This window comes from Palaemon carinicauda, chromosome 3 (genome assembly GCF_036898095.1).
Source record: "Palaemon carinicauda isolate YSFRI2023 chromosome 3, ASM3689809v2, whole genome shotgun sequence".
NCBI classification, from domain to species: domain Eukaryota; kingdom Metazoa; phylum Arthropoda; class Malacostraca; order Decapoda; family Palaemonidae; genus Palaemon; species Palaemon carinicauda.
The window spans coordinates 69,039,553-69,053,611 of NC_090727.1; positions in this window are offsets into that span (position 1 = coordinate 69,039,553).

A 14,059-nucleotide genomic window follows, 5' to 3' on the forward strand; every position below is an offset into this window, starting at 1 on the left:
AGAGTTCAAAACGTATCCCAACCCACTGATGAGAGAATCGTACCATTGGCTCACATAAGAAATTAAAATAAGAGGGAAAGATTTTTATTTGTATGTTAAAAGTTTTCTTCTTAGTACAGGAGTAATTACATATATTTTTCTCGTTACAGGTTTCCAAGATGAATTTTTTGTTGTTGGGAGTGATATTGTTCGCTCAGACATTTTTCTCGTGTGGGATGAGCTCTAAAACTAAAAGTATAGATTTTAAATATGGCACTATAGTTGAAAGACAAGAAGACATTTTTATTACATCAAGTAACGTAGTAGTAGAAGTGCGAATGCAAGCAATTTTTCTCCCAGAGAATGACGTCACTAGCTTAAAAAGTGCCATTTCAAGGTTTGCTGTCTCATTAGATGAATTGCATAGAAGACATTTTCATTTGACTACAGAGAATTCGCTTGGATCGACACTAAAAGTTGCAGAGATGCTATCTGATGACTTGCAAAATAAGACTTACGAGACAGAATCTTTGGCTCGTGTCCTTTTGATGTGGACTGTAGGACACAAAAATAAAGAGAGACGTAACCTGTTTATTTTTGCTGCACTAAACATCTTTGGGTCTATTGCAAGTTTAGGTTTAGGAATTTCCAATCGTCTTAAGATTAGTAATCAAAATAAGAAAATTGAGTTCTTGACTCATGAAGATGAATTGATTATGTCAGAACTAAGGAATCAGTTAGCTTCAATCAATCAAATTATGAGTTTAGTAAATGAACATTCAAGTAGTATCAATCAGATTATGGAAGTACAGGATTTGTTGGCAACGTTAATGTATTATGATTCAAAAATAGATAACATACATAACAGAATTGCACATTTCATTGAGAAATCAAAAGATTATGTGAAAGCTATCACATTAGCAACTAAAGGTGTACTGTCACCCCATTTGTTGCCAATAAAATACTTAAAGTTAATTGTGGAGAACGGATGGGAGAAACTAGGCTATATTCCTTTGTTAGACGCACGTAGGTTAGAATTTTATTACAGTCTAATTACAGTAAGTGTTGAAAATAACAGGATTGTGATTACAATTCCCTTTGATTCTTCTGATGCCTGGCAATCTTACAGGATATCACCATTTCCGACTTTCATGACGAATCACTCAAATCCAGTAATATCCAGTTTGACAGGACACGTATTGATTTCCCCAGACAAGGAAAAAATACGGTCATTAACCCTGGATAGGTACGCTCCTCGGACACCCCTTTAAGGGTATACTCGGACGCGCGCGACCCCGACGCCAAAAAAAATTCTTGAAAAATCAGTTTTTGCAGTAACCTCCTTTTTTCTTTTGCCAAAAAAAAAACTTCAATGAATGCTTAAAACAACTGTAAAGATAAATACTACTCATCTGCAGAAAAACTATTTATTATAAATATTTTAAAAAATTAAGTAGAAAAAAAAAGACCTTACATAAAAATTCATAAAAAAAACTTTATACATATATATACAAATCCTTTTAGGAATTGATTCTGGAATGTTTAGGACACATCTTGATGTATTTTGGATGAAGTCAGACCCATGGAGGTGAAGATCTGAAATGAGAAAAAAAGGGTAACTTTTTTTGGCCAAAAAAAATTGTCCAAATTTCATGAATTTTTTTGTAAATTACATTTATATCAGGGGCCATATCTAAAGGTAATTTTTTGAGTACTTAGAAATTTCGTAAAAAAATACATATATTCAATATATAATATGATATTTATGCAGGTAAAAATATACCAAAATATCACAAATTCTATAGGGAACAAGAATATATATAGATAGGGCAACTTACGCTTCGGATATGTCCACAAAATGGCCGCCAACCACACTAACTCAGACTCCCTAATCTGCCACTTGAAATGTAGGAAGGGTATGTCAATTTCAAGGTGTTATTTACTAATCTAATTATTCTTGGATATGCATAAAAATTGTATGGTGGGTTGCTGGATAATTGTCGATTATTTTACGACTATAAAATTAAAATTCTGACCCAAAAGAAATTTTTTGAAGGGAAATAAAATCGAAAAAAAAATGTAAAACAATATAATATTTTAGCTAAAAAAATTTGATGATATTCAATCAAAAAAGAAGTAAACAAAATTTTCCGACAAATAAACATGTAGATGAATCATTACTCTGTGATAGGACCTTAGTACGTAGTAATTTTGAAAGAAATGGGAAAAAACGAAAAAGTGGAAATCGCAGGAAAATCGAACACATACCTATATATACGCCATATCTGGCTAAAAAAAAAGATAGGCATGGGTAGCCAGATCATCTAGAAACACTTTCCAACACTATAAAAATATAAGTTTTGCGACACTACTTGCCAATTCCTTACGGTAACATGACTAAGCAAAAAAATGCAAAACAAATAAAAGGGGCACTCGCGGAAAAATGGCTAACATTCTAATATACGGCATTTCAGAAAAAAAAAATTCAGCCACGTGCTAGGCAAACCATCAAGGCACATTTTCCGACAAATAAACATCTAAATGAATCATTACTCTGTGATAGTTCCTTAGTACGTAGTAATTTTGAAAGAAATGGGAAAAAACGAAAAAGTGGCAATCACAGGAAAATCGAACACATACCTATATATACGCCATATCTGGCTAAAAAAAAGATAGGCATGGGTAGCCAGATCATCTAGAAACACTTTCCAACACTATAAAAATATAAGTTTTGCGACACTACTTGCCAATTCCTTACGGTAACATGACTAAGCAAAAAAATGCAAAACAAATAAAAAGGGGCACTCGCAGAAAAAAGGCTAACATTCTAATATACGGCATTTCAGAAAAAAAAAATTTCAGCCACGTGCTAGGCAAACCATCAAGGCACATTTTCCGACAAATAAACATCTAAATGAATCATTACTCTGTGATAGTTCCTTAGTACGTAGTAATTTTGAAAGAAATGGGAAAAAACAAAAAATGGCAATCACAGGAAAATCGAACACATACCTATATATACGCCATATCTGGCTAAAAAAAAAGATAGGCATGGGTAGCCAGATCATCTAGAAACACTTTCCAACACTATAAAAATATAAGTTTTGCGACACTTCTTGCCAATTCCTTACGGTAACATGACTAAGTAAAAAAATGAAAAACAAATAAAAAGGGGCACTCGCGGAAAAATGGCCAACATTTTATTATACGCATTTCAGAAAAAAAAATTTCAGCCACGTGCTAGGCAAACCATCAAGGCACATTTTCCGACAAATAAACATCTAAATGAATCATTACTCTGTGATAGTTCCTTAGTACGTAGTAATTTTGAAAGAAATGGGAAAAAACGAAAAAATGGCAATCACAGGAAAATCGAACACATACCTATATATACGCTATATCTGGCTAAAAAAAATAGTCATGGGTAGCCAGATCATCTAGAAACACTTTCCAACACTATGAAAATATAAGTTTTGCGACACTACTTGCCAATTCCTTACGGTAACATGACTAAGCAAAAAAATGCAAAACAAATAAAAAGGGGCACTCGCGGAAAAATGCTCAACATTCTAATATACGGCATCTCAGATAAAAAAAAAAGACATGCACGTGTTAGCCCAACCATCAAAGCACACTTTCTAACACATAAACATGAAAAAAAAATCAATAATATACGGCAATTCCTTACTACGTAGTAAATTTTTACAAATATTGAAAAAAAACAGAAATTGGCAACCGCACTTAAATACCCAATATACCAATAAGTACGTCGTATCTGACAAAAACAAAGTCACGCATTGGTAGCCAGATCTTCTAGACACACTTTCCAACACTAAAAAAGCAAAAGTTTTACGACACTATTTGGCAATATCTTACGGAAAAATGACTTGGCAAAAAAATGAAAAAAAAATGAAAAAGGGGCACTCGCGGTAAAAGGCCCAACATTCTAATATAGAGCATCTCAGATAAAAAAAAAAGACATGCACGTGTTAGCCCAACCATCAAGGCACACTTTCTAACACATAAACATGAAAAAAAAATCAATAATATACGGCAATTCCTTACTACGTAGTAAATTTTTACAAATATTGAAAAAAAACAGAAATTGGCAACCGCAGTTAAATACCCAATATACCAATAACTACGTCGTATCTGACAAAAACAAAGTCACGCATGGGTAGCCAGATCATCTAGACACACTTTCCAACACTAAAAAAGCAAAAGTTTTACGACACTATTTGGCAATATCTTACGGAAAAATGACTTGGCAAAAAAATGAAAAAAAAATTAAAAAGGGGCACTCGCGGTAAAATGGTCCTCGTGGTGATGAACGACATTTTAACTAAAAAAAAAATCATGCACATGGTAGCCAAACAATCCACCAAGAATTTCCACAACTGATAACCTATACAAGTTGCACCATTCTACGACAATTTCATAATACGTAATAACTTTGATAATTATGCAAATTACCTTAGAAGGGTAAACTCGGTCGCGCTCGGCCCCGATGCGTTTCAGAAATTGGGGAAGGAGTACAGCTACAGCAATGCACATCTGGACACTACTAGAGTGTGTAGGCGAGACACCTACTGCAGGTCGATCACCCACAAATTCAGTCACGGGGGTGAGTCACGTGAGAAAAACCTCTTTTTTTTTGACGCTCGGGATCACGGACGTTCCAGAGTTAAAGACTTAAATCAATTAACTCACTGTTCAGACGCAATGGATAGAAAAATATGTACAGCTGACTCATTTGAATTCCATAAAAACTTAATGGATTCATGCGAGTTAGGTATAGTGCTAGACGGTGCTCTCTCCCATACAAGTGAAAATTGTCTGGATAAGCTTTATCCCTTTGACAATAATAAGTTCAATTGCAGACTGAAAAACGGCTCGTGGATACGATACGACAAGGCCGGCTTCAATGTATCATGCCCGGACGGATCCATGTCCTATTCCCAAATCTTCGTTGCAGCAGATGGTTGTATCGGGACATCCCCTAATTCCATGGTGAAAGGGATAAAAACCATCATCAGAGAACGAGCCTACTTCGGGAACTTCACGTGGTCAACAACGGTTCCATCATTATCTCTCCCATACAACAAACAGGTAGCCAAACGGTTGATGAAATTGACCGAGATGGACCACCCGTCACCGACTTATAAAGAATTTCTTCACCCCATACTACTAGCAGAAACAGTTGTGACGGTGATGATATTTATCGCCGTTAACATTTTTGTTTGGCGTAGGTTAAGGAACAATAGTTTGCAGCTCAAACAGAACGTTTTGCCATGTCCAGACAAAACTCCTTATTTAAATCAATTTAAAGCCGTTTGAAAGTGGCCAGTTCATTCGCTCAAAGGAGTAAAATTGTCTTGCAATAATGTTGTGTACGAAAAGCAGTTAGTACGCTAGTAATATGTAATTGAAGAGACTATAGAACATTTGCATTTTTAAAAAACATTTCAAAAAACATTTAAAAAATAAATCATTTTTTCAGCATCTAATAAAATATATCAGCCGGAATGTTAAAAGAAAAGAAAAAAAAACTGAATCTATGGGCATCTAATAAAATATTTAAGCCATATATATAAATATATATATATATATGTGTGTACGAAACCGTGGTACGTGTACGTACCAGGAATTCGTGTTTGTGTACTACAAATTGTATCTTTACCAAGGTAACAAATATTTTTATTAATTACCGTATTGTAATAATCTATATTTCTGAAAAAGGTAACAATTATTCTTTAACAAAGTTACCGAATCATATGTATATCAGTATTTTTTTTTTTGGTACCATATAATCATTTGCTAGCAATGTACCATATATGTGATCTGTATTTATCATGCGTTTTTTTCATTGCTTTGGTAATATCTTTTCATATGCATTATTGTTATTATTCTTTTTAATGTGCCTGTTTGGACATTCGTCCTCATTTGCTTATGGCTAAAGTTAAACAAAGAATAATACATATATCCAGTCACACTCCTAGTAAACATATTTTGACATGTTGTTAAATTTTTTAAAAAATTGAGATAGCTGGCCGAGTTGATGTAATAATCATATATTACATGTTTAAAACACATGACGTAATACGTCATTGTGGAAGTAGAAGCTAGCGTGAGAAGTGCTGTAGTCAGACAGATCATAACAGGATGCGATTAGCAGGTCTCAGCAATGTAACATTTTTATGAAGCATAAACACAAATACAAACCGTGTGAAAGAGTTGTGTCGCCACCGGATGCAGGTGTCTTCCTATACTAATGTTTAGTTTACATTATTTGTTTAAATGCTGAGATAACTGACTATACGATATCTGTGATATCGATATTTTAGCCAGTTCTTATCAATACATCATATGGAATGGTCATCCGACCAAACCAGCTATACTCCTGTGATAGAGATGTTAACACTGTTGTTTTTAAGGAATAAACCATTTTAAAGTTAACTTGATTGACTTTACTTGCAGATGTAACATCCCAACAAACATACTCAATGTTTGTTAACAACAGTAGCACACTAATATATATATTTATATATATATATATATATATATATATATATATATATATATATATATATATATATATATATATATCGGGTGACCCTCTTTTATGCGCTTTTCATTGAAGACCTTGGCTAACAACTCTATGGTGTCAACTTTATATGCCATCTCTTCTATTGTGATAATATATTTCTTTTCAACAGCAATGGAATTTGCCTGTAACTGTTTGTTTTCATTTTTAGACTTAATATATTCATCAGTGAATGAATAGTCTTTTACTTTAAAATAGTATATATAATATTTTTTAAGGTACTGAGTTCAGGGGTGTTCCAGGGTTATGGTGATATTTTTCTGATTGCATTCACTTAGTGAGGTTAAGTTGCAAGGTACGTCTGCTCCTCCTCAGGCTTGAAGAGTAGTTGATGGATAAGGACCTTTTGGCTGTATTTATATGAATCCGGGCTGGCCTCATTACGAACAGTGAATTTTCATTAGCTGGGCCTACTGCTAAGCCGAAGTTAGAATCTAACCCAATTCTGAGCCTGCTGATTGGGTCATGTGTGAGTTATGTGTGTGAGATTCCAAGTTAGAGGAATCTGATCGCTGATTGGCCATTGTGCTGATTGGGAGAAGCTCCATTCCAAGTAAGCCCAGCAGTCTTGATTAGCATGTCTAATCGTAATTGGTGGCCTGGCACTACTTCAGCCAGCAAGTAGGAGAAACATTTCCCTGCATAGGTAATTCCTGCTAGTTTAGCAGAGCCTCCAAAATTCTAAGTCTCTGTAGTCCGAGGCAGTGCTGATGAACTAACAGACAAACTCTGGACTTTTTCTCTATGGTGACTGTGAATTCCCTGACAGATAGAAGGCCTCCACAATCAGGGTTTCATGAAGAGGGTTCTCTCTCATTGCTCCTACTGGCAGGCTACCCATGAGGAACTGGACTGTATAACACAAGTCCCTGTGAACTTGGGGTATCCTAACGGGTAGGTTAATCAGGAAATCAACAAAATCCTGGATACCCGGTAAGGTGAGGAACAGTGCGACACGACCAGCTCCCCAAAGGAAACATATACTACAAATGGAATAATGCACTGTAATTATCAACATATATGAGACCAATTAAAGATATCACAATTAACAGCATACTCCTCGTACAAGAGAATACAAAGCTAAACTTCTTAATTTATTACTGAAATGCCAAAACCTAAACGTTGGTAAAAAAAACTAACCCACCCCTTCCTGTACATAAGCGTCTGAAGAGAACTAATGTGGTCTACCTTTACCAATGGGACCTTACTGTACACGACAGGACAGGAATTCAGAAAGCCACATGGTTATCACTCTAATGTAGCTGCCCATCAGAATAACCACCATGCAGCTCTCTAAACACCTGTCCTGTCACGTAGGCTACAGCAAGGTCATATTACGGAATATTGCCAACAAACTCCATATCGGTCCATTTTCTGATAACAAGCCCTGAAAAATACGGAAATATATGGCAGTGCCCCGGGTATTAGGAGACGTAGAATTCTAGAGGCCCTGTCCTGCTAATCAGGAGAAAACTATCCTCAAACTTATACAGGAAATATTTCTCCTACCTAAATGCCGAAGGACCACCAGGCTAACCAAAACTCCCCACCCAGTGACTAGCCACGATGACAGCCTCAACGAGCTAGCCTGGAACGGAGCATCTCCCAGGCAGCACCATGGCCATTCAGTGATCAGAATCCTCTACCTGGGAATCATGCCCGGCCTGAAAATATGGCACAGCACTCGTCTTGCAAACATACTTACTACTGTACCATCGACTTAAGGGCATTGATATATATATATATATATATATATATATATATATATATATATATATATATATATATATATATATATATATATATATATATATAAATACATGCATACACATACATACATACATAGATGAATATATAATATATATAAATCTATAACAATAAGCCAATGTATATGTACGAGATGCGGGCAAATGCATATACACATACTCATGTACATGTGTACATATATATATGCATGCATATATATATATATATATATATATATATATATATATATATATATATATATGCAAATAATATATATTATAATGTATATATGCACATCATATACATATATATATATATATATATATATACATATATATATATATAGCCTACATGTATGTATATGTACATGTATACATGTTTAAATATGTATATACATATTTTCATATATACATGTGTACACACAGTAATAGAAAAATTATATATATGTAACATATATATATATATATATATATATATATATATATATATATATATATATATATATATATATATATATATATATATAGTATTAACTTATATATAAGAAACTTGGAGTCTTACTAAAAACTTCGAACATAAAATAGTTACAACTTTAAAAGCTATGGAAAGAATAATGATGGGAATAACACTAGGAGACAGAAAAAGAGCAACATGGAAATGAGAGAGAAAACTAAAGTAGAGGATATTCTATCATATAGAAAAGAGAAATGGACATGGACAGGACATATAATGAGAATGAGAGATAGTAGATGGACATTGAGAACAACAGAATGGTTCCCTAGACATTGCCAAAGAAGCAGAAGAAGGAAGAGAATACAATGGCTTGACGAACTAAAAAAGTTTGCGGGTATAAATTCGCATAGAAAGACCATAAAAACACTAGTGGAAGAACATGTGAGAGGCCTTTGTTCGGCAGTGGACTAGTAATGTCTGATAATGATGATGATGATGACATATAAACAATAAAAAGATCAGCTGTTTCTAGTCCACTGCAGGGCAAAGACTTCAGGCATGTCTTTAGTTATATCTACAGTTTGACCATTTTCATCACCACGCTGGCCGGTGCAGGTTGCTGATAGAGAGAAAATTTAGTATGATCACTCAATAAACCAACCTAGTACAGCTTTGCTAATCATGGCAATACCAAAACCCTTTCACCACGTTAAGGTATCCCCACTCAGAAAATGTTATATATATATATATATATATATATATATATATATATATATATATATATATATATGTGTGTGTGTGTGTGTGTGTATATACATATATATACATACATATATATATATATATATATATATATATATATATATATATATATATATATATATATATATATATATATATATATATATATATATATATATATATATATATATAATATATATATATATATATATATATATATATATATATATATATATATATATACATAGGTAGTAGGTTAGCCAGGCCACCAGCCACCCCTTGAGATACTACCACTAGAGAGTTATGGTATCCTTTGGCCAGACAGTACTACATTGGATCTTTATCTCTGGTTACGGTTTACTTTCCCTTTGCCTACACAGACACCGAATAGTCTGGCATATTCTACAGATTCTCCTCTCTCGTCATACACCTGACAACACTGTGATTACCAAACAATTTTTTTCACCCAATTGTTCGGTGGCTACTTTCCTCTTGGCAAGGGTAGAAGAGACTCTTTAGCTATGGTAAGCAGCTCTCTCTCTCTCTCTCTCTCTCTCTCTCTCTCTCTCTCTCTCTCTCTCTCTCTCTCTCTCTCTCTCTGCTATAGGAAGTCACACACTACCAGAAGACCAATGGTAAATGTTTAGGGCTAGTGCTAAATAAAAAACTAACTTTCAGTGAGCATATTAGGCTAATATGACAATAATGATAGTTATTAAACTTGGCAAAGTAATATCTATCATATATAGAATTAAAAGGATCATTTCCCTTTATATATCGTAAAAACAATTGTATCAATCATTAGCATCTCCTCATTTAAATTACTGCATTACGTCATGGGGGAGTAGTAGTAGATACAGCCTGCAACCGCTAGCGGTAAGGCAAATTATGACTGGTAAGTAAAATAAGCTCTAGTGATTACTTAGCTCATACATCCCCACTCACCTGTGCCTCTCGATATTCAAGCTGGAAGACACCTATAAGTTCTCCTTAATGAATACGATGTTCCAAACACTTACATTAAACAAAGATTCTTATTTAAGACGAAAAAAATAATTTAAAAACTAAAGGGGTACTCAGTAGGGTGCAGACCTCCACTGCGGCAGCTAATTTATATACCTTTAGCTTGACCTTGACCTTGTCCTTTGATCTTAATATGTATTAATTGGAGTGCATTTTCATGCACTCAAAGATCAACTCATTTTAAGCCTCTGTGACAACGCTGTCCTAACTTTTGGCTGATTACGTGAATTGGATATTTGGCTTAACCTTGACCTTGGACCTTGACCTTCCAAAATTTAATAATTTCCAGCTCTATACATAACAGTTAATCCCTGCAAGTTTCATTACTCTACGAATAAAATTGTGGCCAGGAAGCTGTTCACTAACAAACACACACACACAAACAAACACAAAAACAAGCAGGGGGTAAAACATAACCTCCTCCTAATTTCGTTGGCGGAAGTAACAATCACTTCATCCACATGGAACAAGAAACGCAAACTTGACTCTTTCTTTCATACGTGTTAAAAGCTACAACCTTAGTGGGAAAAGCAGGATGCTATAAGTCCAAGGGCTCCAACAGGGAAATGTACCCCAGTGGGGGAAGGAAACATGGAAATAGATAAATCACAAGAGAAGTAATGAACAATCAAAATGGAATATTTCAGGAACAACAACCTTAAAATAAATCTTTGATATGTAAATTATAAAAACTTAAAAAAAAAAACAATAGGCAGAGAAATAATATAGAAAAGTGTGATCGATTATACCCTCAAGCAAGATAACTCTATAAAGATATTGAACATTGGAATATTCAGCCCGCTTACTTAAAGGCATCGCCTAGCGTCCGATCTTTAAAAAAAAAAAAAAAAAAAAAAAAAAAAAAAAAAAAAAAAAAAAAATCTCATATTAAACTGTGAGCTAAAGCTCTCCGTTTGTGTGTATATATATATATATATATATATATATATATATATATATATATATATATATATATATATATATATATATATGCGTGTGTGTAGGCCTATGTGTGTATGTATAGTATGTACACATTCTGTATATGCATATAAATTTTCATTTTCCTCTTATTTTCAATATAATTTTAGTTGTATAGTTCCCGAAGAGCTTTGCTTCATATGGGCTTGGACCGAATCTTTATTGGAAATCTTTTTATGTAGATATTTTTGTCCAATAACCATTATTATTATTATTATTATTATTATTATTATTATTATTATTATTATTATTATTGGCAGTTGTAGTAGACGATAGAGTAAAGCTAATAATCAATATATCTACCTTGGACAAACATAAGAACTTGAGAGGGTTTCGTACACACCGAAGACGTTGGCCTACACATAATACCTCGAATAATATCTATTACAGGCTTTATTACAGGGTCCCAAAAGCATCATGCAAAGCGTGTAACCTATTATAATCGATATCATAATAAAAACAGGTCATTTACCAGCTCAATATAAGTCAAAGTTGACCGCCAAAATTGAAACGCCATCAGCTGATAATACCTCGTATAATACCTATTACAGGTTATATTACAGGATCCCAGAAGCCACATGCAAAGCGTTTACTGTATTATAATCGATATCATAATAGAAACAGGTCATTTACAGGCTCAAAGTTAAATTTGACCGCCAAAATTGAAACGCCATCAGCTGATATAGGTTGAACGGTTACTTGCTGAGCGCACTGACTACTCACACCTGACCGGTCTCCCCACAGCCGCCTGGGACCTGGCTACTTCCTTCCCACAGATCGACAACTCCCAATCTACCCCACACCCACACACAAGTCCCTCCAGCTTATTTCCCTATAGTTTAATTATATTCTCATTTTGTTTTTTCTTAATATCGTATTTCATCAATTAATTCTATTATTACTATACTTACTTTTGAAGTTCTATTTTCCTCCTAAATATGTTGCGAAAGAATTTGCACATCGCCATGATCAGAAAAGGCTGTAATAATCAAGGTTTGCTGTGAGCGATCAGACTAAAGTCTCCCACCATCATCAATTCACAGGGGCCAGTGTGGTGATCAAAATGGCCAAACACCAGGCATGATTAAGGACGTGCCTGAGGCCTATGTCCTGCAGTGGACTAGAATCGGTTTATTGTTGATGTATAACACACACACACACACACACACACATATATATATATATATATATATATATATATATATATATATATATATATATATATATATATATATATATATATATATACACACATGAAGCCATTATCTTATCTGATACACATTGGGTGTTGAAAAAAAAAAAAAAGAAACATTGTTGGAGTGTTGGAGGAAATCACATCAAATTGCTAATTCTTTCACGTAATTTAATTAAAACCTGAAGATATAAGTTGGTATTTTTGAGAAAATAAGCTTCAGATGTTATCATTTAACCCAGAGCAATGATAGGTACATTGTTTATTTGTTTATTTACTCACTTATAAAGGAAAACTTGCGAATATTTACGTAGATAAAACCAGCCCGCTTTATACTTAAGCCTATGCTCGCCCTGCCCAACGTTGTCATGGCAACTCTCGTATGGGCGTTAGAACTCTTCTATGATAAAATTGATGAAATTACTCTTTCCTGGAGATTATTATTTGATAAATATTTAACCAAACGACTTATTGAACGATGAATTATATTCGATGTTACTACAGCAAGCTCATATTTTGATATGAGCATCGTAAAACTATATTAGAGTAAACAGCTGGTTAAACTTTCCCCGACTCGAAAGCGCGAAGTTCAAAACATCTAAACATACCAGGAAACACCCATTGAACAATATTAATTGATATACTACACATGGAAATCAAATGTTACGCTTACATTTCACATTGATGTACAGCTGCAGGTTGAAATATCATCACGAAATTAGATAATATTATATGAACCACGACTGCTTGTCTTCACTTTCACAGTTTAAACAAGACTGGCGGATTATGATTTATGACCTGATTCAATTAGTTGCATCGAGTCAAATGAGTTTTTTTTTTCCATTGATTGGAAAATAAAAAAAAATGAAGAATTTGTTTTTAATTCTTTTTATTTGCTTAAATGTCAAATGCATTTCTATTCATGTTTTGTATTTAATAGTAATTAAGTTTATGTTCATTTTCATGAAATAAACGATAAGAAAAATTGAAGTAATGGTGGCGGAGGTGGATGTACGTAAGGTCAACATAGACCTAGGCCTACTTTTTGGAAATTAGCATATATCCTTTACTGAATAAGTTAAACAACAACTATGAATTCTTATGTGTTTTAGCAGCCATTCCAATGAAGGCTAGTGCCAATACTGCATCTCAGATGGCTAACTGTAGGCATTATAAAGGGTTCTTTGCAGTATCTCTCCCTTAATACCTAAACCACAAATGCTACGTTCACTTTATAGCTTTCCAATTTACCTCTAATGCATCTTGTTGCTTTTCAAGTTCTTTCAACTTCTTATTGCAACTCAGTGAGGTCTGGCCTCCTCGGACCGAGCGCCAAACCATAG